Source organism: Macaca thibetana, chromosome 2 (genome assembly GCF_024542745.1).
Source record: "Macaca thibetana thibetana isolate TM-01 chromosome 2, ASM2454274v1, whole genome shotgun sequence".
NCBI lineage: Eukaryota > Metazoa > Chordata > Mammalia > Primates > Cercopithecidae > Macaca > Macaca thibetana.
This window is the reverse complement of record NC_065579.1, coordinates 80,542,851-80,568,170: the sequence shown is the minus strand read 5'-3', so window position 1 is coordinate 80,568,170 and position 25,320 is coordinate 80,542,851.

The following is a 25,320-nucleotide window of genomic DNA, read 5'->3' as shown; positions in this document are numbered from 1 at the left end:
GCTTGACCTCAAGTGTTTCAGGTGACAAGATTAAATCAATACGGGAAAAGGTTTCTTGACCTCCAAGTACTGTGAGTTCAGTGGGATTTGCTTGAGAGGAGTGCAGCTCCAGGCTCAAGGCTGTGGGAAGCCTTTGGCATCTGGTGACAGGGTTGGTGGAGGTCTGTGATAATGCAATACCCATCCAATTCCCTTATCTCCTGATTACACTGCTTTTTAGAAGATATCCCTAGGGTAAATCTCTTCAATTGATTTTGCTGTCAGGAGTAAGTTCCAGTTCACATAGGAAAGGAAGATTAGTACCTCACTGGTTAAGTGCTTTAGCAATTTGCCCTACATGTAAATTATGGATTTTATCAGCTCAGAGCTGCTTAATTTCCAGAGCAGGGTGAAAATGATACCATTTGGACCAACCGCTGATCTTCACATTTCAGTCATTGGAGAGTTTGGCAGTTTGAACTTGTCTGTAAGTTTAGTAAAATCCTCCAAGTCCTAGGACTGATTTTTCAGTATCTCTGGCAGTCCCTGTCTGTCAATAAATTGCTTGGTCACATTACTGTGAATTGTCATAGAGTCTGCCCCCATCATCTGTTCTAATTTCTTTAAGTGGCTATATGGATTTGCTGAAAATGATAATGGTGTTAGTGTTGATTTTCAGTTTGTGTGGTTGTGTGACACGGCATGCAAATAAAGCAAAAACAGTCACATTGCCGTGATGGGTGACAGAAAAAAACAGTCCAGATCAACATCAAAAAGTTAGAAGAAATCACAGTGCCATTCCCAAAATGCCACTCTATCTATTAGAGGGGAGGCAATATTTTATTCTCTCCAGTCTTTGTTATCCTCAGTCAATCCTCATTGAAACTTCTAAAAACAAAAATCCCCTTCTCTTCTTTTAAATTATTTCACCCTTTCTTAAATCTCCTAACAAATTCAGTTACATGATTAACTGGACATCTATTTTGCAAATCAGTTGGTTGGAATGAATAAGATTTCTAGTGAATCTTCTTGTTGGCTGTTGGAAGAGGTTTGATGGTGACCTCCCACTGTGTTACTCTTACCTCTAAGAACTTTAAAAAAAGTAGATGAGGGTTTTGAGCACAGAATATTCTCTTTTCATTTCTCTGAACTACAGAGTAGTGGATTTCACTCCTGGACTTGGTTCTGATCTCCTTGACTTCCAATCATTTTCTCTTTTCCTATATAGACCTTTACTTGGCCCACAGCCTCTCTGACTTCTCTGTCTTCCCCATAGCTGCCAGTTGAATGACGTCTGGAAGGGGACTTGGCATGCCTAGAGAGACCAGCAATGTGTACATGGACATAGGAGGTATAGGGTATTCCTTTATGTCAGTGTTGAGGATTCAGAAAGAATTCTGGAAGAAACATTTTTTTTTTTTTTAAATTTATTTATTTTTTTTGAGACGGAGTCTTACTCTGCCGCCCAGGCTGGAGTGCAGTGGCGGGATCTCAGCTCACTGCAAGCTCCGCCTCCTGGGTTTACGCCATTCTCCTGCCTCAGCCTCCCGAGTAGCTGGGACTACAGGCGCCCACCACCTCGCCCGGCTAGTTTTTTGTAGTTTTTAGTAGAGACGGGGTTTCACTGTGTTAGCCAGGATGGTCTCGATCTCCTGACCTCGAAGAAACATTTTTAAACTGTAACCTGAAGGATGGATGCATAAGCACCACCCAGCTAGAAATAAAGGACAGGTACAAAGATCCACAAACTGGAGAGACTAATGTGAGGAGGGAGCTCCAAGTGACTGAGTATGGCTGCAGTGTAAGGTGAAGAGTGAAAGGAGGAAGAAGTGAAGTTGAGGTAGCCAGAGCCAGATTATGAAGGGCCTTAAGCAGTTTTAGTTTACTTAGCTCGGGAGTTTGTATATATTTTGAAGAAGCAGTGGCATAAGTTCTTGGTTCTTCAGAACATTTTCAGTTCTAATTCCAGTGACTTACATCCACATCTCAAACAGGTATTGCTCTTTACCAAGCAAAGATCTGTCCTGCCCTAGATGGGTGGAGAATAATCCTTCATACTATCTTTCATTGAGCAAGAGTCAATCTGGAGCACATTTAGCCTGAAACCTACATCTTAGGATGAATCGTTCTTAGGATTAGTCATCTTTGAAAAATTACATTTTTATATTTGTGGAGCCACCTATACTTAATTACTAAACCGCTTGACTGATCATTTCAAAATTTAAAATCTGACTCTGTCTCCCTCCCTACCTAAAACCATTTAATGGCCTCTCCTTACCACTGGCTGCTGGCTCCTCCATGGTGTGGTTCCCTGACACCGCTCCAGCTTCATATGCTTGCTCTTCCTTCAGGCTCGGAGCCCATGCCTTGCTGTCCTCCTTCGGGTCCTTGTCCCTCCTGCCCTAGAGAATTTGCACCTGGTTATCCCTGTTTTGTAATGTTGTTTCATTTCATTCTCACTCAACTAACTTTCATTTCCTGATCAGATCTCAGCCACATCATCGCTTCCTCAGGGGCTCTTTCCCCACCCCTCTCTCTGATTAGGCTGGAGTCCTTTATTACACTTACCTTAGTGCTTGCCGATAGGCCTGCATCCCAGGAGTCAAGACAGACCCTACAATCGGCTGGATCACGCCAGCACTCCACTTCTCCCTTTGGTATGTATTTCTGGAAATTGCTGGGTAATGGAATAATCAACCATAAATATTGTCTTCACTGCTTCCTGGAACAGCCCTTCACTACTTTTTTGTGTCGTGGTCTCCTCTGCTGTCTTCTGTTTCATGCAACGACTCATAGGTCTACCTCAACATCTTCAACCACTGCTCTCATTCTTTTTTTTTTTTTTTTTTTGATATTTTTCTGGAAATTTTAGTTTCGTTTATTTAATTGTTTTATAACATGATAGTTTATATCCCTTTTTGGGGGACCATAGGGGGTTATGCTCAGTGGAGTATCAAAGGGTCATAACAGTCTGAGAAACGGAATAAAAATAATAGGTAGTTTTCTTTATTTCTCATTTCTCCTGACATTAGTAACTCTCTCGGTGGAAGTCCCACATATTTAGAAATTACATTAACATATTAAGGTCATTGTGGTGCTAGTCAATAAATTATACTTTCATCATACTAAAATAGTACCTGAATGGCCATTCCAATGGACTTTCAGAGACAGGAGAGTATAGCAAGGCAATGTTACTTGGAATTAGGGAAAAGAGCTCTACTGGGGAGTTAGATCACCTGGGTTTAAAAGTTGATGCCAAAATCTACTATATGACCTTGGGAAAATTAAATATTCTATAGCTTCAGGCTTCTCATATATAAAATGGTAATAAAAATACAACATAGGGATCTTTGGATTATTAGACAATCCATGGAAGCACTTAGCATAAATGCCTGTCACATAATATTTACTTTATAAGCTATAGCTCTTATTGTTCCTTAGAATTATAATAATACATTAATAATAACAATAGCTAATGAGTTTGGCACTGTTTTAGGCTCTTTCCCAAATATTTTTTTATTTTATTTTTATTTTTTATTATACTTTAAGTTCTAGGGTACACGTGCATAACGTGCAGGTTTGTTACATATGTATACTTGTGCCATGTTGGTGTGCTGCACCCATCAACTCGTCATTTACATCAGGTATAACTCCCAGTGCAATCCCTCTCCCCTCCCCCCTCCCCATAATAGGCCCTGGTGTGTGATGTTCCCCTTCCCGAGTCCAAGTGATCTCATTGTTCAGTTCCCACCTATGAGTGAGAACATGCGGCGTTTGGTTTTCTGTTCTTGCAATAGTTTGCTGAGAATGACGGTTTCCAGCTGCATCCATGTCCCTACAAAGAACACAAACTCATCCTTTTTTATGGCTGCATAGTATTCCATGGTGTATATGTGCCACATTTTCTTAATCCAGTCTGTCACTGATGGACATTTGGGTTGATTCCAAGTCTTTGCTATTGTGAATAGTGCCGCAATGAACATACATGTGCATGTGTCTTTATAGCAGCATGATTTATACTCCTTTGGCTATATACCCAGTAATGGGATGGCTGGATCATATGGTACTTCTAGTTCTAGATCCTTGAGGAATCGCCATACTGTTTTCCATAATGGTTGAACTAGTTTACAATCCCACCAACAGTGTAAAAGTGTTCCTATTTCTCCACATCCTCTGCAACACCTGTTGTTTCCTGACTTTTTAATGATCGCCATTCTAACTGGTGTGAGATGGTATCTCATTGTGGTTTTGATTTGCATTTCTCTGATGGTCAGTGATGACGAGCATTTTTTCATGTGTCTGTTGGCTGTATGCATGTCTTCTTTTGAGAAATGTCTGTTCATATCCTTTGCCCACTTTTTGATGGGGTTGTTTGTTTTTTTCTTGTAAATTTGTTTGAGTTCTTTATAAGTTCTGGATATTAGCCCTTTGTCAGATGAGTAGATTGCAAAAATTTTCTCTCATTCTGTAGGTTGCCTGTTCACTCTGATGGTAGTTTCTTTTGCTGTGCAGAAGCTTTTTAGTTTAATTAGATCCCATTTGTCAATTTTGGCTTTTGTTGCCGTTGCTTTTGGTGTTTTAGACATGAAGCCCTTGCCCATGCCTATGTCCTGAATGGTACTACCTAGGTTTTCTTCTAGGATCTTTATGGTATTAGGTCTAATATTTAAGTCTCTAATCCATCTTGAATTAATTTTCATATAAGGAGTAAGGAAAGGATCCAGTTTCAGCTTTCTACTTATGGCTAGCCAATTTTCCCAGCACCATTTATCAAATAGGGAATCCTTTCCCCATTTCTTGTTTTTCTCAGGTTTGTCAAAGATCAGATGGCTGTAGATGTGTGGTATTATTTCTGAGGACTCTGTTCTGTTCCATTGGTCTATATATCTGTTTTAGTACCAGTACCATGCTGTTTTGGTTACTGTAGCTTTGTAGTATAGTTTGAAGTCAGGTTGCGTGATGTCTCCAGGTTTGTTCTTTTGACTTAGGATTGTCTTGGCAATGCGGGCTCTTTTTTGGTTCCATTTGAACTTTAAAGCAGTTTTTTCCAATTCTGTGAAGAAACTCATTGGTAGCTTGATGGGGATGGCATTGAATCTATAAATTACCTTGGGCAGTATGGCCATTTTCATGATATTGATTCTTCCTATCCATGAACCACTGCTGTCATTCTTTTTTGCATTTTTCTCTTCCTTCTCTCTCTCTTCATCTAGGTATTCCCCAGGCCCTGCCATTTTTTCTCTTCTTTTCTTCCCATCTAACTTCTCCTAGGCTATTGAGTCTACCTTCAGGACCTCTACTGCTCCTTAGGCACCAGTGAGCCTCAGATTTATAACATCTCCTATCCTCTACCTCTTATTTGGACTCCACTTGCGTTTTTCCAACAAATGACTAAACTTTTCACTTTGATAAGTTGAAGACCCCTCACCTCACAGTCTATATGCCTCATGTTGATCTCAACGTTTCTTCTCCCATTATCATTGCGCCATCACCCTTATTCCCCAAGATACCTTGGAATTGGTTTTGACATTTCCCTCTTTCTAATTCCTTTACTTTCATTTCTATCCTCATCTGGTCATGTGCTGTGGGGTCTACATTTTAAATGTCTCTGAAATCTATCTTCTCTCTCTCTATCTGTCTCCAAGAGGATATCTCCCTACTTTTCCTGCTTTAAACCTCATCTCCAGTTTATTCACTTCCAGTTCATCTATAATATTGTCTCCGGAGTTAGCATTTCAAAGCAAACAGACATTTGATCATGCAACTCTGGTTAAAAACTTTGTTCATTATGTATTTTCTATAAGATGACATTTAAGAGCCTTGGGATTGCCATTCAACATTCAGGTCATCTGTTGGTGTCTTGCCCATCAGTCATTCACTGTGGTTAATCTGTTCTATCCCATTCTCTACACACTTGCTGGCCTCTGATTTTACTTGTGTTGATTCTTCTGCCGTAAGTTTCCTCTTTTTCCTTCTCTGCTCCTGTAACTTCTTCAATCTTCAAATGTTACCTTGTTTGAAAAATTTCCTTGGAACTCCCTAGCAAGAATTAGTGACTTCCCCCTCCTTGGCATTGCCACAGTATTTTGTATGGATATAACTCTGTAGCACTTACAATAAACAAACAATATACATATGTGCATATATACAGTTTTAGTTATTTTTATTCATTCTGTGGTACTCTCACTAAGTAGAAGCATCATGAAAATAGAGGTAGTGACTTATTTATCTTTGCATCTCTAGAGTTTACTACAATGCTTGCATTTAGACCACATGGTAGAGATTATAAATATTTTTGTAAAATTGAATTTAACAAATGATCCTGTGTGTTGGATGACTCTTTTGCTGTTTAGAACATGGGCAGAAATTGCTGAAAAAAGGGAAATACAAAGAAACAGTCAATGTGTTTTTTTCAGGTAGTCAGTGTTGAGTGAATAGCTTGCTAAAATATTAGAAGGTGATAACATGACTGATATATATTTGAATTAATATAAACATATTTATATTAATAATCTCTCTTTTAGAAAAGAAGAAATAGAGCCTCAGAGAGGTTGGCTATAGAATCTAGTCCTTTCCTTTTTTAGCCTTTCAAGTTGTCCGCGGATAAGAGAGAAGGGGCAGAGCAATGAATACTGTATCATTAGGCTGAAGCAGAAGGAAGCTGTCATGGTAATTGGGACAGGTGCATTGGGAGACACACCAGTTTTAGAGAAGATAAATTAATTCACAATAGTGCAGTTATGTCACAGCCTGGAAAAATGTCAGTACAAATCAGTAATGGAGTCATTTCAGAAGTTACCTTGCAGTTTGAAATGAGGCATTTACTTATAATTTCAATTTATGATGTTTTCTATTGAATGACAAAAATTAGTATTCAGTAATAATGCATTTTTGAGGGGTAAACTCAGTATGTGCTTGGCTCATTGGCACTCTGATGGGAAATTTTACTGCACTCTGTGTCAAGGGTTAGGCAATAAAAGCATTTCATTCTGAAGTTAAAATCCATTTCAGTCAAATAGATTGCAAATAATTATATTGGACGACCAACTCACAATTTCCAGTTTTAGAAAATGTAGAATTGTAAATGAAATTTGAGTTAGAATCAAAGTTTAAATAATGATGTACATAAAATGCTACAGTTGAAAAAAAAACTTTACATGCATTTAATTTACCTGGAGGAAACTGGGGCCCTGAAAAGTCAAGTGATTTGTTTAAAGCCAAGTGAATCAATGGCCAAGTCTTGGTCAAACCCAAGTGAATTGATTCCAAATCCAATATCCTTTCCAATCATAACAATCCTGACTCATCCAGAGGAATAAAAGTACACTTCTAAAATTTTCTTTTTTTTAAACTGGAGAAAAAGCATACAAATTTGTTTAACATTCTCCCAGAGAGGATCACAGAATAATTGTCCCCTAAAATTTTCTTGTGTCACACCAGTGGCTTTGATTTTGAGCTAATCTGAAGGTTTTTTTTTTTTTTGGATAGTTTTCATCTAGTTATCATTCTTGGATTTAGGAGAATTTATTTAAATAGCCACATTTCTCTTTAATATTAGAGCATTCATAAAATCAGTAAATGTAGAGAAAAGAGTATTGTGTATTTTTTTCCAGAAAGTGTATAGAAACTTGCCTCGTCAATTTAAGAAACACTTCAAACACTTTCTTGATTTTTCCAAAAGTAACCAGCATAAGACGATCCTTACAACCTGCTAGAACAAAGTATTTCCTATTTCAAGCAGTTTAATTAGGTATATGTTTGTATTTTGTTTTTTTAAAATGATGTTTGATGTGGAAGAGTAGGTCCATGTCTCCTCTTGCAACCTCTAGAACTTTCCTTGATGAAGTGCTGCTTATTTGAATATTAGCATGGGCTCTTTTACTTTTAGTGAAGGGAAGTAGGAACTGGTGAGAAAGGGAGAGGTAGAGGTCAAGGAGTTGGTGACTGGGAATCAATTCTCAGAGTCTTCAACTCTCCTCACCTAATATACTCAGGGTGCTGAATTGATTACAAAGGCTTTTGCATATTTAAGCTGTTTTATTTTTATAACAGCTATCAGAATTATTATGGACATCATTTTATAGTGAAAACTGAAGCTTAGAGATGCTGCCTGACTTTCCCCTTTTGATACATCCAGCATACTGTAGAGATGGGACCTGGCCAAGTTCTGAAGACTCCCAGCCCAGAATTCTTTCCTTCCTTTTCATTTGTCTCATTTCTAGTGTGGGGATCTTCTCAAGGTGATAACATTTCAGTTTCTCATGGTGTTTCTCTGCAGCATTTTAATCAGACACTTGGTCCCTGGGACTGAAATGTCAATAATTTAGTCTTCTAAAGGAGATTTAATGTAACTCTTTTGTTTGGGTTATTCTAGGATTTTTTTTTAGTCTTCCAGTAGGATAATTTCAAAGATGTTTGTGGAAATGAAATAATCTTTACAAAAACAATGTGTCAGAGCTTTCCAATGAGAATTCGAGTTTCTTAAGAGCAGGGGTTATACTGTCTTGTTTCTTTGAATCTACTTGATTTCCAACCCCACGATATTTACTAACATAATATTCTACCCAAAGAGAGAGGTCTTTGGATATTAATTCTCCAGTGATACAAATCTCCAAAATTTCACATAGCTCCAAGACTTTCTATTTCTGTGGGTGTATACAATGGAAAAGACTTTATGATGTTATACTGTTATTCCATTTCAGACACTCAACTATAATTATATGCAGGAATACTGGCTGGGTGCAGTGGCTCATGCCTATAATCCCAGCACTTTGGGAGGCTGAGATGGGCAGATAACCTGAGGTCAGGAGTTTGATACCAGCCTGGCGAACATGGTAAAACCCCTCTCTACTAAAAATGCAAAAATTAGCTGGGCATGATGGCATGCACTTGTAATCCCAGCTACTGGGGAGGCTAAGGCAGGAGAATCGCTTTAACCCAGGAGGTGGAGGTTGCAGTGAGCCGAGATTGTGCTACTGCAATCCAGCTTGGGAGACAGAGCAAGATCCTGTCTCCAAAAAAGAAAAAAAAAAAGAAAAAAGGAGAAAAATACTATAGATGCAATTTCCCTTCCAAAATTCCCACATTTTTCTCTACACTTAATCCAATCTTAATGTTATGAATAATTGAATTGCAAATGTAATTCAATACATGTAAATGACAGCTGTGTGTGTGTGTGTATGAATATGGTTTGTGTATGTACTTGTGTCCTAATTCTACACACCAACTTCCCAACACACACAAAATAGCAACCTCAGCCACACAAACTATTGGTTTATCATCTGATGCATGCATATGAGAAAGCAGCATGACCTCCTCTCTGTCTTCTTCTCCTCCTCCTCCTCCTTCTTCTCCTCTTCCTCCTCCTCCTTCTCCTTCTTTTTTAAAAAGAAAAAAAACTATTTTAAAGATATACATTTGAAAATTTTTAAATCCACAGGAAAATGGAAAGGGCAAGAAAAGCAAACCCCTTATCTGTAAATATATCGTCACACCCACTTTTTCTCTCTCTCATTCTGTCTCCCAATCTTTTTCTCTCTCTCCAAACTTTGAGACTGTGTGAATCTCTACATACCTTTCTCTCTTCATCTGTGGAAAAATCACATTCAAACTACTCTCCTCAAGTAACCTGTCTTTCATTGGTAATACCATTCACATACATTTTTCTTTTGCTAAACAATTGAAAATAGATTACAGACATCGTATTTTACCTCTAAATACTTCAGCATGACATGCATCTTTCCAAACGGAGGTGTTCGCTACAACTAAGAAAATCAACATTAATTCAATATTGCTCGTACCCAGATTGCCTTAATCATGCCCCAAATGTCCACAATAGTTTTTTATATTGTGTCACATTACATTATATCATTATTATTGTTGTTTTAGCTCTGAAATCCAAAGGAGATGCGTTTATTTCATTCACATTATCTCTTTAGTCTCTCCTAAACCAGAACAACTTTATCATCTCCTATTTTTCATGACACTGAATGTTTTGAAAAGTGCAATAAAGTTGTCATGCAGAACATCTCATGGTACATGTTTTGTCTGTTTCCTGACTGGATGCAAGTCAAACATTTTCAGCAAGAATGCTGTGGAGATGTTGTTAGGCACTTCTCACTGCATCGCAGGAGGTCTTTGTATTCTTACTCTCTGGTGATTCTGAGCTCGATCCCTTGATCCGCACAGTGACCACCAGGGCTTTCCCTTTTAGATGCATGTTATCCTCTTTGTAATAAATCAGAAATCTATGGGTGAGGTCATGTGACTATCAAAATAATTTTCTTTCCATCTGTGAAAAAATGCTATTCTTCTTTGTGATCTTTTATTAACTCCGCTCTATGTAATATCCTTTTACTACCTCTACCTTGTGCCATATTCTTCTTAAATTTGCTGTCTTGGGAGTCTCTAGGACCATTCCAGTTCTGATAATTCACTAGGTCTTACAGAACTTAGAATGGTTTTATACTCATGGTTTAGGGAAAGGAGATAGATTAAAATTAGCAAATGGAAAAGATTGCATGGGGGTACAGTTCAGCAGAAACCAGCCTCAAACTTCCTGTTGTTCTCTCCTAGTGGAGTCATATGCAACTCTTAATTTTCCAAGGGACTATGGAAGATGACATGTATGATATATGATCTACCAGGGAAGCTCACTGGAGCCTTAGCGTTCAGGGTGCCCATGCCATCCTGCCCAGAGACCAAATTATTATAGCATGACCCAGGACTCCAGGGGAACAAAAATAGGCACTCTCCATAAATTGCATCATTAGCATAAATTATCTGGTGTGGTCCAAGACCTCATATATACAAAGAACCTAATCAGACGGGATATTCCAAGTGCTTATGGTTTATTTCCCAGGAACCAACTAAGGGCCAGTCCTTTCTATTGAATGCACAGGGTTTGAGCACCACAGACACGCTGAGTTAACCTTTTATTGTACATTTACACAACTACCTTCATTTTTTAAAAATGAATAGTTATCTCAGAAAAGGTTTCTTTCCTTATGTCTTTTGACCTTCCTTTTTCTATTGTATTTAGAGTCCTCAAAATATCACTAATTAAAACTGAAAATCTGTGTGTAATATTAGTGGCACATTCATCTCTTGGAAAATGGGTGTAATAATTTTCTGAAAAAGAAATTGACACAAAAATGAATCAGTACCGTGATTTCTAATATTCTGTTGAGAAGCTTAACAATGATTTCTAAATTTTCACCATCTGATTAAACTCATTTGTCCCCTCAAGAACCAGCATTCACAGTAAGTTAATTTTTTCTTATTTAATTTGTTTCTATTTTGTATAATCACTATTTTCTTAATGTGATTTTTTAATTTCTTTTTTTAATGCAATTTTGTGGCATTTCTACTCTAGTACAACTTAAGTAATGTTTTTGAGGTGACAGAAACTCAGTCACCATTTAGAACACTGATGTTCTGTACAAATACAATCAAGGCCACAACCAATCTACTGCAAGTTTACTTTGGGAGTACAGTTTGCTTATAGTTTTAGGATTGTTTGAATTTTCTTGGTGTCTAAAGCAAAGTTCATCATTTTTGTCCAATTTACAGATTTTTTTTACATAGATATGCAAACCATTTGTTAAATAAGGCTTAGTTCTTAATCTACTTAATTTTGAGTGCTAAAAGGTTATTTCATTCAATGATTGTTGTATTAGCATTCTCTAGGACAGGACTAATAGAATAGATGTATATATGAAAGGGAGTTTATTAAGGAGTATTGATTCACAGGGTCACAAGGTGAAGTCCCACAATAGGCCATCTGCAAGCTGAGGAACAAGGAAGCCAGCCCGAGTCCCAAAATCTTAAAAGTAGGGAAGCCGACAGTGCAGCCTTCAGTCTGTGGCCAAAGGCCTGAGAACCCCTGCCTGGCAAACCACTGGTGTAAGTCTAAGAGTCCAAAAGCTGAAGACCTTGGAGTCTGATGGTCAAGGGCAGGAAGTATCCAGCAGGGGAGGAAGATGAAGCCTGGAAGAATGGTTTTCTGTTTAACTCTAGACTATTTTATAGATTTTGAAGTCATGTTAGTAGCCACAGTTCTTACACACAATAGACTTTACTACAGCTTGTTTAACTAGTAAAGTATTTTTTGAGAGAAACAAATAGAGACCTCAGAGTTTCATTGAGAAGCCTCAAAGGTTCATTGAGAAAAGACACACTCAAGTAGGAGGAACTATAACCAGAACCACAGTGCAGGGACAAGCAACCAACAGAGCTGATGCCTTTGCCAGGAGGGTAAAGCTGCTATTCAAGAAGTCACCACCATAGCCTGTAATCCCAGCACTTTGGGAGGCCCAGGTGGGCGGATCACGAGGTCAGGAGATCTAGACCATCCTAGCTAACACGGTGAAACCCCATCTCTACTAAAAATACAAAAAATTAGCCGGGCTTGGTGGCGGGCACCTAGTAGTCCCAGCTACTCAGGAGGCTGAGGCAGGAGAATGGTGTGAACCCAGGAGGTGGAGCTTGCAATGAGTCGAGATCGCGCCACTGCACTCCAGCCTGGGCGACAGAGCAAGACTCCGTCTCAAAAAAAAAAAAAAAAAAAGTCACCACCATAGTTATTGACACCAGAACCCGCCGAATCTGCCAGGCTCTACTCCAGGAAAATAGGTGTCCTGCATCTCGCCTTGCTTGCCTCATGTAAACCCATTTCAAGTGAAAGTCTTAATGAGTGCTTTTCTCTCCAAGTGACCCAGTTTCAAATCAAGGTCTTGCACCAATCCCTGATTGGTGGAAATTGAATAACACATCGAATGCTAGCTGTGAGAGTTTGGGAAATATAATTATACAGCTTGCCTGCTTTGGCATGCTAGAAGGGGGTTGAAACAGGTGCTGAAACTGCAAATCCACCTGTCATAGGAGGGAGGGCTGTGAGGAGTGGCCAATGCACTTGTGTCTCTCCATTTTTCTCATGCATCAAATCAGATGCTCTATTGAAAAGTTTATATATGACCAGCAGAGCACTTTACATCTAACAGCAAATGCTGTCTTCCTCTTCTATCGGTTATGACCTGAACAGAGTAGTTTCCTAAAATATATATGACTCCAACTGTACTTTCCATTTCACTTCTACTGGTGTGGGATTTTCTGTTCTCTCTGAACAATATAAAGATTTCTGGGATCATCACTAAAGCAGTTATTTTAGAGATGGGAGGAGGGGACATAGGTGATAGAGATGCTGAGAAAAATACACTGCAGGCTACGAAGTTAGGTTTAAAAAAGCTGTCTGAGGAGAATGAAGTGCTTTATGCTGCACCACAAGCCTTTGGAATTCTGAAGTCTTTAATTCTCCTTGCCAAAATTTTGCATACTTTCCTTCACTCTTTAATGGAAATAAATGAATTATTTAGATTTTTATTCTTACGTTTCTACCTCCCAGTAGGTGAAACCGTGGTGGTGTTCTGCCTAATTTATAGCTCGCTAACTCCTGAACTATACCCTTCCCTTATATGTGTGAAAACACTAGAAGGAATTTCCTCTGTTTTCAAGTGTGGTTAAGTCTTGATCCCTTGAGGAAAGGCCTTACTTGTTGTCTTTAATATTGAAGAGTTTTGGCAGCTTACTTAAATTCCCTAGTTACCAATTTTTACTCTGTAGTAGCTGAAATGCCCTGGAACTAAGTTGGTCACTAGGGGACGGTTCAGAGAAATGAGTACAATTTCTGTACTACCAGGAGACCATTAGTAAATATATGTATTAAGCATTATAATGTATTCAATAAAATATCCAAGAAATTTTGGGGGCTAGAATAACATGCTTTTCTTGGATTCCATTTCTGGGCCTAAAAGTTTTACATAACTAAAAATACAAATCAGCATGCCAGTTTTGGCAGATTTATCTCCAGCCGTTGTTTATATAAGAAACATGTATCCAACTGAGTCTCACAAATAGACTTGAAGTAATTTAGTTTAGAGCACAACATTCCATTTAACCAAAAGTGCTGCTGTGACGGGAAGATGTTACCCATTTTCCAAGTGTTCCCCTGCTGACACTGATGCTCTTGTAGCTGTGAGCCCAGTAATGCCTTTTCAGCCCAGCTGCAGACATTAGAACTGACTTCTCAAATGAGCTTGATTATTCAAGTAGAATTATGTGCTCAACTATAATTCATATTATTGTGTAACCTTTAGAAAAAAATGTAGCATATGAATGAAGAGGCATATTATTTGAAAAAAATTTTGTACCAGAAGGACTAAGAGAATGTGACAAGCATATTAGAGTAAACCACAACCTTATTCAAGGTTTTATTTATAAATATTATTGCGCAGATATTGCCATGTAAATGACGTAGTCAAAAGGAACTCACGTGTGTTTGCATGTTTAACAGCTGGGCCTGTGGGTATCCTTTGGCCTTTAAAAATTAAGACTACTTTTGAGATAAGTCAGGTATTTTTATTTTTTTATTTTATTTTATTTTATTTTATTTTTTTTAAAATTTACTTATTATTATTATACTTTAAGTTGTAGGGTACATGTGCATAACGTGCAGGTTTGTTACATATGTATACTTGTGCCTTGTTGGTGTGCTGCACCCATCAACTCGTCATTTACATCAGGTATAACTCCCAATGCAATCCCTCCCCCCTCCCCCGCCCTCCCCATGATAGGCCCCGGTGTGTGATGTTCCCCTTCCCGAGTCCAAGTGATCTCATTGTTCAGTTCCCACCTATGAGTGAGAACATGCGGTGTTTGGTTTTCTGTTCTTGTGATAGTTTGCTAAGAATGATGGTTTCCAGCTGCATCCATGTCCCTACAAAGGACACAAACTCATCCTTTTTGATGGCTGCATAGTATTCCATGGTGTATATGTGCCACATTTTCTTAATCCAATCTGTCACTGATGGACATTTGGGTTGATTCTAAGTCTTTGCTATTGTGAATAGTGCCGCAATGAACATACGTGTGCATGTGTCTTTATAGCAGCATAATTTATAATCCTTTGGGTATATACCCAGTAATGGGATGGCTGGGTCATATGGTACATGTAGTTCTAGATCCTTGAGGAATCGCCATACTGTTTTCCATAATGGTTGAACTAGTTTACAATCCCACCAACAGTGTAAAAGTGTTCCTATTTCTCCACATCCTCTCCAGCACCTGTTGTTTCCTGACTTTTGAATGATTGCCATTCTAACTGGTGTGAGATGGTATCTCATTGTGGTTTTGATTTGCATTTCTCTGATGGCCAGTGATGATGAGCATTTTTTCATGTGTCTGTTGGCTGTATGCATGTCTTCTTTTGAGAAATGTCTGTTCATATCCTTTGCCCACTTTTTGATGGGGTTGTTTGTTTTTTTCTTGTAAATTTGTTTGAGTTCTTTGTAGGTTCTGGATATTAGCCCTTTGTCAGATGAGTAGATTGTAAAAATTTTCTCCCATTCTGTAGGTTGCCTGTTCACTCTGATGGTAGTTTCTTTTGCTGTGCAGAAGCTCTTTAGTTTAATTAGATCCCATTTGTCAATTTTGGCTTTTGCTGCCGTTGCTTTTGGTGTTTTAGACATGAAGTCTTTGCCCATGCCTATGTCCTGAATGGTACTACCTAGGTTTTCCTCTAGGATTTTTATGGTATTAGGTCTAACATTTAAGTCTCTAATCCATCTTGAATTAATTTTCATATAAGGAGTAAGGAAAGGATCCAGTTTCAGCTTTCTACTTATGGCTAGCCAATTTTCCCAGCACCATTTATTAAATAGGGAATCCTTTCCCTATTTCTTGTTTCTCTCAGGTTTGTCAGAGATCAGATGGCTGTAGATGTGTGGTATTATTTCTGAGGACTCTGTTCTGTTCCATTGGTCTATATCTCTGTTTTGGTACCAGTACCATGCTGTTTTGGTTACTGTAGCCTTGTAGTATAGTTTGAAGTCAGGTAGCGTGATGCCTCCAGCTTTGTTCTGTTGACTTAGGATTGTCTTGGAGATGCGGGCTCTTTTTTGGTTCCATATGAACTTTAAAGCAGTTTTTTCCAGTTCTGTGAAGAAACTCGTTGGTAGCTTGATGGGGATGGCATTGAATCTATAAATTACCTTGGGCAGTATGGCCATTTTTATGATATTGATTCTTCCTATCCATGAGCATGGTATGAAGTCAGGTATTTTTAAACATTTTCTCACCACCTATTAAACTTATCACTTCTTTAAGAAGGTAAATAAAGACTTTTGTTGTCTCCAAAAGTGGTATGCTTTATTTTGCTTTGGAGTCATTATTCAGGTAGTCTCTCATATAGGTGATTTAGATGTGCCTGGGTAATCTGGCATTTGCTTTTCTCTATGTACTGTGTGGGTAGCAAAAGTGTTCTCAAAATATGATCCCAGAATATCATTCAAATTTATTTCTAGTTATCCATAAGTGGTTGAATATTTAAATTAAGTCCTTTTTGTTCATTCTGTCCCCCACCTAAGAGAAAAGATAATATGTCATGTTTATTAGTAGGTGAATATTAATGAGTGTCCAAACGGGGTGTATTTGAACAATGGTGTGTTTGGATATTTAATGGAGTTTTATAATGTCGAGGTATTTGCTTGGGCAAATATAAAGACATTACAAAGCTATAGTGATTAAAGTAGTGTGGCATTGGCAGAAATTTAAATAACTAGACCAGTGGAAGAGAATAAAAAAATGCTTAAACAAATCCATGCAAATAGAGAAATATGTAAGGCAGACATGGTGTTTTAGTCAGGGCTCTCCAGAGAAATAGAACCAATAGGATATGTGTGTGTGTGTGTGTGTGTGTGTGTGTGTGTGTGTATAAAACCTATGGTCTACTCTCATATGCATGTCACACTCTCTCAGTCCTTCTGGTATACAATTTTTATATATTTTCCATATATATATATGGAAATTTATTATTTATTATTTATTTTAAAATTTATTATGGAATTTGGCTCATGTGGTTATGGAGGCCAAAATTTTCTACAATATGCCATCTGCACACTGCGGAACCAGGAAAGCTGGTGGTGTAATTCCATTTGAGTCTGAAGGCCTGGGAACCAGGAGAGCTGATGGTGTAATGTCCTGTTTGAGGACGAAAGTCTGAGATCCCAGAAGTTCACTGGTGTAAGCACAGGCCTGAGAGCCAGGAGCTTTGATGTCCAATGCCAGGAGAAGAATAATGTCCCAGCTCAAGGAGAGAAAGAGAATTTGCCCTTCTTCCACCTTTTTCTTCTATCCAGGCTCTTGATTCATTGATAATGCCCACCCATGATTGTGAGGGAAAATCTTTACTCAGTCTACTGATTCAAATGCTAATCTCTTCCAGAAACACTCTCACAGACATACCCAGAAACAATGTTTAGCTACCTGTATATCAAATTGATACATAAAATTAATCATCAGACATGGCTTTGCCAATCAGTGGCAGGTGGAGGGGAATGCAATGTTCAGGAATTATGCAGAGTAATTATTTGGAAAAATCAAAATGAATACCCATCTCACACTACAACAAACATATATCAGGGGGACTTCAGTATGAAAAGTAAACTTTACTATTGTGAATAATGGTGCAATAGACATAGGGGAGTGTAGATATCTTTTTGACATACAGATTTTATTTTCTTTGAATATGTACTCAAAAGTGTGATTGCTGTATCATATGGTAGTTCCATTTGTGATATTTTTAGGAAACTCTCTACTGGTTTCCATAATGTCTAGAACAGATTACATTCCCATCAACAGTGTGCAAAGATTCTTTTTTCTCTACATCCTCACCAATACTTGTTATCGTTTGTCTTTTTGATAATAGCCATTCTAACAGGTATGAGATGATGTCTCATAGTGGCTTTAATTTGCATTTCTCTAATGATCATCTGTTGGCTGTTCATATGCCTTCTTTGAGAAATGTCTATTCAAGTCCTTTGCCCATTTAAAAATCAAATTATTTGTTTTCTTGCTACTTAGTTGTTTGAGTTCCTTATATATTTTTGAACATCAATTCCTTGTCAGATGTATGATTTGCAAATATTTTCTCCCATTCTGCAGGTTTGCTTCTTACTCTATTGATTGTTTCCTTTGCTGTGCAGAAGCTTTTGGGTTTAAAGCAATCTCATTTGTCTATTTTTGCCTTTGTTGCTTGTGCTTTTTTGCCTCTGTTGCTCGTGCTTTAGGGTTATATCCACAAAGTCTTTGCCAAGGCCAGTGTCAAGAAGGTTTCCCCTTATGTTTTCTTCTCGTAGTTTTAGAGTTTCAGTTCTCATGTGATTTTGTATATGGTGACAGTAAGAGACCAATTTCATTCTTCTGCACATGGCTATCTAGTTTGTCCAACACTATTGAAGGGGTCATCCTTTCCCCACTGTGTGTTCTTGGCAGCTTTGTTGAAGACCAGTTGATCATAAATATGTGAATTTATTTCTGGATTCTCTTTTCTGTTCCACTGGTCTATATATCTATCTTTATGTGTGTACCATGCTGTTTTGATTTCTATAGTTTTTAGCCAAAATAGATAATTAACCTAGGTGTTCATCAGTGGATAAATTTTAAAAAGCGGTATATATATATATATATATATATATATATATATATATATATATATATATACACACACACACACACCACAATGCATGCACGTATCAAAACATTACATTGAACAGCATATGTATAATTTAAAAATTGTTAATTAAACCATAATAAAGTTGAAAGAGAAAAAATCATATTTAATGAATAATGACATTGGAAATGCTTATACAATAAAATTAAATAAAAGTAACAGACTAAGAAGCTGATTTCAATTTTATTAAAAATATACAAACATAGAAACAAACTGAAAGCAATATACTTAAAGGTTAACAGTTATTGCTTGTATCAGTCCATTTTCACACTGCTGATAAAGACATACCTGAGACTGGGTAGTTTATAAAGAAAAAGAGTTTTAATGTACTCACAGTGTCATGTGGCTGGAGAGGCCTTACAAGCATGGTAGAAGGTGAAGGCATGTCTCACATGGCAATAAGAGAGAATGAGAACCATGCGAAAGGGGTTCCCCTTATAAAACCATCAGATCTCGTGAGACTTATTCACTACCACAATAACAATATGGGGGAACAGCCCCCATGATTCAGTTATCTCCCACCAGATCCCTCCCACAACATGTGGGAATTATGGAAGCTGCAATTCAAGATGCAATTTCGGTGGGGAACAACAAAACCATATCATTACCTCTGTGTTATTTTCTAAATTCTTAAAAATAAGCATATATTTGTTTATACATTGATATATATACATTATGTATGAAGGAAAAATATGATGGATAAAATTTAAAATTTAGTAGAAAATGTAGGAGAATGTCTTTATAACCTTGGAGTAGGAAAGAATTACTTAAGGAGACAAAAATACAAAGCATAAAGGAAAGTATTGATAAATTTAACTTCATTAAAGCAAAGACTTTCTTTTCATTAGAAGACACCATAAAGAAAGTGACAATCCACAAACTAGGAGAAAATATTTACAAAGAAAAATATTGGAAAGAACTGTATATGTATTAATAGAATATACAAAGTATTATTTAAATCAATTATAAAAGACAGCACAATAAAGAAATGGACAAAAGGCATGAGCAGGCATTTCACAGAAGAAGATTCAAAATGACCTATAAATACACAAAATGATGCACAATCTCATTAGTAATCAGAGAAATGCAAATTAAGCCATAATGTGATCAGCCTTATACCCATCAGGACTTTTCAGATGAATATAGATGCTATTGTGAGCAATAGAGTAGAAGTATGTTAAAAGCAATGTTAAATTCGTAACAGCTTTTTTATTCTATATTTTACAGTCAATTTTAAAAAAATGTTATGATGCATTATTTAAAAAGTACAATTATCATTCAAATAATGTAATTTTTTTTTACTTTATAAAGTGACTTTTATATTTAGCAAGACTGGGAAACATTGCCCTAGGCCAATTTGTAGCCCAATTTTACCTACAACATATAAGGAAGACGAAATGGTTCAAGTTCTATATCTAGTTATTTAATGAACAAGGACTTGAACCCAGGTCTCTTCTAGTGTGGCGATAGTTCCACCACTGCAGAACAGAAAAACGTCTTAACTCTTTTGTGTGGTTGAAGACACTTGTTACAATCTTTTCCCAATTAGTGCTTCTAGTCTTAACAACCATTAATTTTACACTCCATTTCTGGCTTGGCCCAGTTAACCGCTCCTTCGTTGGTTGAATGCAACTTTTATTTTTCTCCTGGGTATCTCTATTTAAATTCTACTTGCCCTTCAGGATCCAGTTTTGACCCTCCCTTCCTGGTGTCACCTGCTTGAAACTCCCCAACCAGAGTAACTCCTCTCACCTTCTGAACTCTCATAGACTTTATTTATTTATTTATTTATTATTTTTATTTTTTGAGACAGAGTCTTGCTCTGTTGCCCAGGCTGGAGTGCAGTGGCACAATCTTGGCTCACTGCAACCTCCATCTCCTGTGTTCAGGCAATTCTCCTAGATCAGACTCCCGAGTAGCTGGGATTACAGGCACCCGCCACCATGCCCAGCTAATTTTTGCATTTTTAGTAGAGATGGGATTTCACCACATTGACCAGGCTGGTCTCAAACTCCTGACCTCAGGTGATCCACCACCTTGGCCTCCCAAAGTGCTGGGATTACAGGCATGAGCCACTGCGCGCGACCTCTCATAGACATTTCTAAGTCTTTCTTAAGGCAACTATTCATGTGACATTATGCATGATGTACTACTTGATTTTTGTTATTTTGAAAACTGTTTATTGAGTCTTTATTATGTTTTAAGGACTTAGGATTCATTGGTACACAAGAAACACATAGTCTTCTGTTTTGGATTTGACAACCTAATAAATTTGATTTTTTTTCCTGCAATTATCCTGTTTGTTTCCTCTAAGTGTTTGCAAATGCCTAATGGAGAGAGACTTTGTCTCTGTCCTAGAATGTTGTCTGGTGTTGAATAGGCTCAAGAAATGTATGTCAGATGATCTTCTCAAGAAAAGAGGCAGTTCTTTTTCTTTTACACAGCACCTGCCCTATTTTCCCCTGAAGATTCCCTGATTTTGTGAGATTAATGTGGCTTCCTTGGAGTGAAAATTTTGGGTGGTTCAGCTAAAAATGCAGCACTGACTTCGTACTTTGACATTATGTTGAATTATCCACCAATCCTAACCTTCGTTATTGCAAAGGAAGGAATGGGAGAAAACAAAAAGGTGGTTATGAATGGTGCTTTGTATCAAAGAAATGCAAAGTCCGACAGGAGGAAGAGGGAAGCGGTATCTTCTTGCCATGCAACGATCCTAAAAATAAAACCAGTAAGAGCAGTGCAGTCAGACTGGGAAGGTTTTATTGGAATGGCTCTTTGCATTAGAGGTCATCATATTAGTGACCAGCCAAATGGTGTGTTCAGTGGCATAGATTATTGTGTTGGTAAGGAAAATATTTAGTACATTTAGTGTTAACATCTATGGTCATGTAGATAAAAACTTTGTTTTGATTTCTGTATATTCTGAGGTTCTTATATTTTTCATGGTGCGAATATATTGGAAGTTATTCCAGAGAGTGTCATTTGTTCATTTGTGCCTCCAAAGGTACTGGAACTTGCTTGTTGGGAATGGTTTCTGGTACCCAATACTTGAATTATTGTAAAAGTAAACAATGTGATGCAGAAGAGTTTCTGTCATCTTTTATGTTATAGTCACTGAAAGTAAAGTTACCGGATTTGCGTGTAGTCTAATGGAAGTGATGTTAACTTAGGTAGTGAAAGGGCAGATGCCTGGTTGATACCATGTTATGAAAAATTGGAAAGTCTGTCATTACATATTTCCCCCTCACTTATTTGCTGACGCCTGGAAGATATGTTTATTACTTGCTTACTTTTTAAACAGAAATTCAAGTGTGATATTTAACAGTTATATAGGAAAGGCTTGAACTGTGGGTGCATTCGAGGAAGGCACCAAATGTTTAAAAATGGAAGAGGCAAGGAAACTTGACTCTTGAACTCTGTCCTGTGTCTTATAAAGGGCTATTTGATGGCAAAGCACTGAAATGCATACTGGTTTTATAAAAACAAATGAGATGTGTAATGATCATATCAGGTTAAATGGAGGTATCCATCACCTCAGGCATTCATCATTTCTTTGTTGTGAACATCCTAATTGTACTCCCTCAGTTATTTTAAAATATACAACAAATTATTGCTGGTTGTAGTTACTGTGTGGTGCTATCAAATAATAGATCTTATTAATTGTATATAACTATATTTTTATACCCATTAATCATCCCCATATGCCTGTATCAAAATATCTCATGTACCCCATAAATATTCATACCTACTATGTATTCATAAACATTAAAAATTAAAAAATTTCAAAAAGCCAATTAAGATCTTTAAAAAAAAAAAAAGAGAGAATACATCAGAAAGATATGGTGACCTCTTTTAAAATTCAGGGGCAAAACGTGAATTTGGCATCCGTTTGCTATGGTAGCTTCAGGGAGAACGTTGATAATCAGTGCAGAGGTGAGATAACTGGTTTTGTTACGACCCAGGGTCCAGAAGTTCATGTGGGACTCCAGGGAGACTGTATGTCCAGGTTTCCTGGGTCAGACCTAGATTTTTTAATTTTATTTTATATTTCTATAGGTTATTGGAGTACAGGTGGTGTTTGGTTACATGAGTAAGTTCATGAGTAAGTTCTTTAGTGGTGATTTGTGACATTTTGGTGTACTCATCACCCAAGCAATATACACTGCACCCTATTTGTAGTCTTTTATCCCTCACCCCCCTGCCACCCTTCCCCCCAAGTCCCCAAAGTCCATTGTATCATTCTTATGCCTTTGCCAGACCTAGATTTTGTCTTTTATCCTTGAAGTGTTACAAATTAGCCGTTCCTTTTTACTTTCAAAGATGTCCTGGTGTAGATGATAGAAAGTCTCCAAAAGATATCAGGTCCTAATTCCTGGAACCTGTAAATGTTAACTTATAGGGAAAAAAGGTCTTTGTAGATGTGATTATGAAAAATCTTGATATGGAGAGATTATCCTGGATTCTCCCAGTGGGCTCTAAAGGCAATTATGTATCTCCTTGTAAGAGAGAGGCAGAGGAGGGCTTGGTAGGCAGAGATGGGAGCCATATGGCCACAAGATAAGGAATGCTGGCAGCTACCAGAAGCTTAAAGAGGTAAGAGACTAATTTTCTCCTAGAGCTTCCAAATGGAGGGTGGCCCTGCTGCCACCATGATTTTGGCCCAGGGGTCACCTCTGGAAATGTGGGAGAATGAGTTTTTGCTGTTTTAATTACCAAATTTGTGGAATTTGTTATGGCAAGCCTAGGCAACTAACACACCAAGCTTAGAAGACAAATTGTGTGGTTACTCTTCTTATAAAGGGCCAATCCCAGAACCTGGACAGTTACTGAATTGGATGCAGCACCGTTACCATATCTTACTCGTTGTAGACTGGCATAGACCGTTTTTCTCTCTGGGCTTCTTCGTTCTTCTCTCTCTTTGCAGACAAACTTTTCTCTACCTAATTTGCCAGATCTCCCTGACAAGGCTCCAAATACACATGAATCTGGAAAGTTCTGTGTCTCAATCTAATTGACCCATTTTCTCAGTCAATTCTAATTCCCTAGGAAGGTGTATGGTGCCTTCCTTGAATGTACTCACAGTTTAAGCCTTTCCTATATAACTATTAAATGGGATTGGCACAGAGCTGTCTCTAGACTAGTTCTTTATGTGTTAGTTGAGTTTTCTTTATCTAATCAGGTGTGATAGTGGTGGAGAGGCTCACATACTAGAAACATGCTTCAGTGGCCCATTTATTTGATGGTGTGTATGAGTGGTGAGTAGCTCAAGAGAACAAAGCTTGGCCTAAGAAGACCTCTCTAAAAGTGTTCACTTGTTAAAAAAGCAATTAACCCAGTAAATATTAGGCTTTCTAATACTCATAAATATTTATTGCTGCAGTGAAGAGAAAATTTTAGATCAAAAAGAAAGGTTTTAATTAGAAACTCCTAGGTGGTATTTTTTCCTTACATATTTCATGTCTGAAGTTTTCCGAAAATACCAATTGCCTTGATATCTTCTTTGAATGTCATACCAATCACTTAATCTTCCTCTTGTAAAATTAAAAAGGATTTCTTTGAAGTTTGTATTGCTCTGTTTGCTTTATATTATCTCATCATCATTCAATCTGAATCTTATCTGAACATTATAATGTATTGAGAAATATATTGACTATAATCTGTTGAGAAATATATTGACTCTACTGAGAAATATGTTGAATAAGTGAATTTCAGAAATTCCTAAACTATATTGTTCAGACGTTCCTGAATAATATAGCCTTTGAGACAATATTGATATTAACTTCTTTTCTTAGTAAGTGGTTAATAAACAAAATGTATTCTTGTTCAGGTCCTCCTTGCCACCTTCTCCATGTGCTGAATAAATATGCGTGCATGTCTCTTTTCAATACAGTTGTGAAATGTAGCCAGCATGGTAACACATTGCATATCTTTGCATCTTATCTTCCCTTGCCTTCCTTCCATCTTTTCTTTACTCTCACCATTTTGGGTTTCTGCTTTCCAAATGAAGTGTTAGCATTTTAATTCTTGCCTCAGGATCCCAGAATTTCCAGAGGAGCAAGGCCAAGAAAATACCTAATATGTTTCCTGTCATTAAGAGAAGTTATTGCCTTGGATTCTATCTTTTAACTTTAAGTTACACTTTCTTTATATATATTTTTCTGATCTATCAGAATCCAGTGGTAGATTTTTATGCTGTATATCAGTGACTGGGAAAATCAAACAAATAATTGAAATCATCTACGTATAGTTAATCAGAACCTATGACAAAAAAGAAAGAAAGAAAACAATAGTAACAGCAAAAAAAAAAAAAAAAAAAAAAGATAAAAGAAAAAAAAAGCCTCGATTAATAAACGCTTGGATTTTAATAGAAAATGGTCTTATGAGCTAAGAAGACATACATCCAAAAAGTTGTCCAGGCTGCTCTGTCTATGGAGTAGCCATTCTTTTATTCCTTTACTTCCTTAATACATTTGCTTTCACTTTGCACTTCGGACTCACCTTGAATTATTTCTTCCACGAGATCCAAGAACCCTCTCTTGGGGTCTGGATCAGGTCCTCTTTCCTGTAACGTATTTCTGGTGACCACAGAAGGGACCATGGTACAGAAACCCTGACCCGACGGCTAACTTAGAATAAGTGTTGGGGTCCTGTGACGTATTTCTGGCAGCCACAGAATAGACTATACTGCGGAAACCTCGACCCAAAGCTTAACTTTGGGTAAGTGTTGGGGTCTGGTAATACCTTTCTCGTGAAGCACAAAAGGGACAATACGG